The sequence below is a fragment of the Vicugna pacos genome, chromosome 2 (genome assembly GCF_048564905.1).
Source record: "Vicugna pacos chromosome 2, VicPac4, whole genome shotgun sequence".
Lineage (NCBI taxonomy): Eukaryota > Metazoa > Chordata > Mammalia > Artiodactyla > Camelidae > Vicugna > Vicugna pacos.
The window spans coordinates 6009040-6014344 of NC_132988.1; the positions used below are offsets into that span (position 1 = coordinate 6009040).

Consider the following 5305-nt stretch of genomic DNA (forward strand, 5'->3'; position numbering starts at 1 on the left):
TTTTCAGAGGATGGCAGGCCTTTTTTCCAAAACCCTCAGAGCCTGGGCTGTGATATATCTGTAAGGGCCCATGGAAAGCTTTAAAGAGCATCCTTACCTGCCACTGAAGCCCCATTGGATCTGTGAGATCACATAGCCCAGATGATAAAGCAGCTTGGGTAGCAGCCTGGACCTGTTGCAGACCCTTCTCATGTTCTGGGCTCCACTCAAAAGTAGCACCTTCTCAAGTCACCTGGTAATTGAGATGATGTGACATGCTCAGACGACGAACATGTTACCTCCGAAATCCAGAGTCTCTCTCTAGACAGTGTCCCTCTCTTTTGGTCATCACAAGGGCCAGATGTAGCAACTCATCCTTCACCTTAGAAAGTGTATGTTGCCATGGACCACACCACTTGAGCCCTAGAAATTTCACTGAGGTAGAAGCCTTCTGAAGCTTCACCAGATTTACCTCCTCCTCTGCGTCGTGCAAATATCTTATCAGGAAGTGTAGGATAGTTGCTACTTCTTGCTCACTAGGTCCACTTGGCACAATGACATACATATGAAGGACCAGTGTGATATCTTGTGGAAGGAAACGATAATAAAGATCCTTATGAACAAAATTATGATATAGGTGGGGTGCACTCAGAGCAGGGGACCTGAGCACATGACTCCTCTGTTTACAACACACCCAACAGGAATCTGGGTTCATTGTGATGAGGGGCACAAAACTTGAGGCCTTTCTATGAACACATACCCTACACGTGTCCCTCTGCACCTCCACATGACTGCTGGGCAGGACCAGTGGGACAGGGCTCAATAGTGGAAGAAAAGCCACACTATTTAGTGGGGGAATTTGCCACCTAGAGCCTGTCTGGTCCGTGCATGGGTGGGCCATGAGTAGTCTTATAGACATAAATGCTTTCAACCTCTTTTCAAGGGAAAAAAAAGAGATTCCATGTGCCATTCTGGAGGACAGAAGGTTTTCGGAGCAATGAAAATATTTTGTACAACATTATAACAATGGAGATCTATGTTATCATACTTTTGCCCGAACTAAGGCAAACTGTGGACTTTGGCAATTATAATGTCTCAAAGTATGTTCATCCTTAGTTATAAAAACAAAAGTACCACCCTGGTAAATGAAAATAAAGATGATGCATATGTGTGGAGAGGGAGTATGTAGGGAACGTCTGTACCTTCCTGTCTATTTTGTTGTAAACCTTAAACTGCTAAAAAAAAAAAAAGTCTTAAAAACAAAACAAAACAAAATTAAAAATTATGATGTAGGACTGGAGAGTTTATTTCCCCCTGAGATGGGGCAGTAAGGTGGTTTGCTGGCCTTGCCGACGGAAAGCGAACTGCTTCTGATAGTCTTTACGAACAGGTGTTGAGATAACCCTGCCCCCAGTTAATTCTTTTGGATGTCTGTCTGGTTTTGATTTATGCACCTTTTTTGTTTTTATAATTTCTTATTGTCTTTACGGGTAGTTTTCTTCCTTCACTCCTTGGAAGGTCTCCTTTGTGCTTATTTTTAACATCCTTTGAGAATGTGGTGCTGCTTACATATCATTAGTGACTTTATCTGCTAATTATTCAGTTGGTTAGGTGCCTTTTTGTAACATTATGTTTCCTCACGTGCTTTTAATTTTAATCTCTCTGCTTTTCTTGTGTTTTACTTTTTTAACGTCTAGGCTTAGCCTGCCCTGTCTGGCAGTTTTGTAGTCACATCAACTTTTTTCTTTGAGATGCCATGTGTAAATAAACAGCCAGGTTATCCCTGCAGGCCAGATTTTCTTTCCCGTGGGATATTGGGGAATTTGGAGATCAGGCTCTCAGTCCTGCATGCTAGGACTTCCTGACTCCCGTCCACTGGCAAGTACACTGTTTTATATGAGCCTTAGATCTACGGATGCTCAATTCCATTTAAACTCATTTGTGAAGCAGTTCTCAGATGAAGATCCCTTTCGGTTCTTAACCGCTGTTCACTTCACAAGTAGGTACTTTTTTTTTTAACTTTTTTTAATTGAGTTATTGAGTTATAGTCATTTTACAATGTTGTGTCAAATTCCAGTGTAGAGCACAATTTTTCAGTTATACATGAACATATATATATTCATTGTCACATTTTTTTTCCGCTGTGAGCTACCGCAAGATCCTGTATATATTTCCCTGTGCTACACAGTACAATCTTGTTTATCTATTCTACATTTTGAACTCCCCGTCCGTCCCTTCCCACCCCCCACCCCCTTGGCAACCACAAGTTTGTATTCTATGTCTGTGAGTCTGTTTCTGTTTTGTATTTATGTTGTTGGTTTTTTTTTTTAGATTCCTCATATAAGCAATCTTATATGGTATTTTTCTCTCTTTCTGGCTTACTTCACTTAGAATGACATTCTCCAGGAACACAAGTAGGCACTTTTAGTTTGACTACTGCTGTCTGTTTCTGTGTCTGCCTTCCAGTTCAGAACCGGAGCTCTGCTGACCAAGTCTTCACCCAACTATCAATCACTGTGGCTTCAGACTGTTATTAATAAATGTTCATTTTTATTTTAATATACTTTCTTTAGTATATTTTCTTTCAGTGTCTCACTTAGGAAGCTCTTATTGTGGGATTCATAGAACCATATTTCTTGAAATCATCAAGCACTTTTTACCTTTACAAAAGGCACTTTTTAAAACACTTTTTAAAAATATTATAAATCTTTATGCCTGGATTTTTCTCCCATTTTAATACATTTTAATTATTCTCATCACATCCGTTTTTGGTTATACACTCTTGTGACTGTAACTCCTGGCAATTTGATGGTGTATATATTTCAAATGCAGGAATAATAGGTATTACAAATGCAAAAAGTTAGGATTAAAATGATGACATGGAGACTGAGAAAACAGAAATAACATATAATGAAAATGTGTAGCTTCTGCCAGTCTCAGCCAGTGATGCAAAACGGCTGCTGGTGGGACCCTGATATCTAGAAGGTAATAGAAAAAGGGGAAAAGAAAAAAAAAACACATAAGTCAGTGTTGAAATAGCATTAGCATTTTAAGGAAGTGGGAGAAGACACTTCACTAACTTTCCTTTTCACTGACGACAGCAAAAAGGTCTCATATTTTATATGAGTGCATATTTTTTGGCTAATGCTGGTTAAGTCCAAAAGTAACTGTAAGTTAAACTCTACTTTAAAATGCCATTTATAACTTGAAAGCAAGCATTATTTAATTTTCTAGTTAATCAAAAATAATTATTGTGATCATGAATAAAGTCTGATTAAGATTTTGGGTTAATTAGAGAGAGATTTTGAAAAATTTTAATAGATTTAAGTCTAAATGAAATCGAACAGGACATTGCTTTTTTTTTCTTTCTTTTTTATTGAGCTATAATCAGTTTACAATATTGTGTCAATTTCCAGTGTAGAGCACAATTTTTCAGTTCTGCATGAACATATACAAATTCATTGTCACATTCTTTTTCGCTGTGAACTACCACAAGATCTTGTATATATTTCCCTGTGCTGTACAGTATAATCTTGTTTATCTATTCTTCATATGCCTGTCAGTATCTACAAATTTTTTAAATGCTATTTTTGTAAATGCTATTTTTTTTAATGTTATTTTTTAATGCTATTTTTTTTAAGGAGCTATAAGTGGAACAGTTATGTTTAAACTCTGGATTAAGAAGGTGATTCAAATTTTTTCCTATCATTTGTTTCCACTTCTCAGCTGTTTAAAAACCAGTGAGTTGGCGATATCGGTCATAATAAATATTGGACCTGCACAAGCACTTTCTATCTGAACTTGAATTATTTCAAAGTGAAAAATCCTTTCTTTGACCTAAAAAGGGAAATTGCCTGTGAATTGAGGAGAATTTATATATGGAGAGGCCTCCCTCAAGAATTTATTCTTCAATTGATCATCTTATCTTCCCTGCATAAGAAAGCACGGTTATGCTTGGACTTTGTAGAAAGTTCAAATGACTTCTAATTACTCATAGATGAATTATTTGTTAAATTAGCTTCCTATTTGCTCACAATTTTATTTTTAAATACATTTTCAGGTGTACTTCTGGATGTCTCTGGTCATTGTCCGGATTTTAACAAGGAGTAAATAAGACTGAAATGCTTCCCTTGCTCTGCATTTTTCTGGAGTGAGAGTGGACTCAGGATACTGACCAGGTGTCCTGTGAAATAAAAGCAGCTGGACAGATGGCACAAAGGCAGCAGGTGACAGAGCCCAGGCTGTTCAGCAAGACCGAAAGAGAAGCAGCCTTATAGAACAGTTGCTCCTAGAACAGACACTGATTGCTCTTTTTACAGCTTTATTGTCTTTGCTGGATCTAGGAATCTTGAATGACAGGAGTAGATAGGACGCAGAACGAGGTCAAAGGTTCATGAAAGTCTGGCCCTTGATTGAAAATGTCCTCAGTCAAGATCTCCTTACACTACTGTCTAGTTGTTCTTATCACAGTTTCTATTAGTTCTTATTTTTCTTCATCAATTTTATGTACTCTCAATAGGATGACAACATTTTAGAAAAGAAATAAAAAGGAGAAGGAAGGATAGAGAGAGTGGAATTTCCAGGAAAAGATACCAAAGAACAACTGAATGCCAAGAACCATCCTTTGTCCTTACTTGGAATGAAAAGCTTGTCCTTTCAAAGGAGTGGATTATTTAAAAAATAAAAGCAAAATAACATAGATAATTGTTTTTCAAGTTAAGACGATTTTTTAGAAATTTCGCCCTTTGTTATTTATTTCTTTCCATTCTAATTCCTTCTTAATGGAATAAAACCAGGAACAATACTTTCTCATTTTAATTTATATCCTATGACTTGAGATTGTAAGCAAGAGACCACTTACAAATAAACGTCTTATAATATATATCTTTTTTATTAATAGCATTTATTGAAAAAATTTTGTTATGTTTTTCTCCCCTGGGGCACTACCCACCTATGCAGAAAGTGGGAGGTACTGAAAAAGATGAAAAAAATGACATTAGGGAATTAATATTTTACTTTGATCCAACAATTTCATTAGACACTTAGGAGACATTCATTGAACCAATAGAGTTATTAATAAAGTTATATTTGTGTTTTTGGTTCCAGGCAAACAGTTATGATTATCAAATAAATAAAACAGTAATCCACATTATTTGATACCTTGCTCAGTAAGTGTGAAAGCTACTGAGAGCAGTGTATCCATTTTTACTTATATGTAATGCTGACTTCCAATACTCCCATAACACCGAAAGGTAGTATCAATAATTTTCTAAGTCAACTTTTCTCAAAATAAAGTCCAAACTTGACCAGTGCTGACTGCAGAAAA

At 36.6% G+C, this 5305-nt stretch overlaps 1 non-coding gene across 1 annotated transcript; it reads left to right on the top strand.

The window, feature by feature from the left end:
- The first annotated feature begins 618 nt into the window (after positions 1-618).
- Positions 619-748, top strand: LOC116276782 (small nucleolar RNA SNORA11). The gene has a single exon (XR_004186286.2). It is a non-coding gene; the product is annotated as a small nucleolar RNA SNORA11 (small nucleolar RNA).
- Positions 749-5305: the final 4557 nt, after the last annotated feature.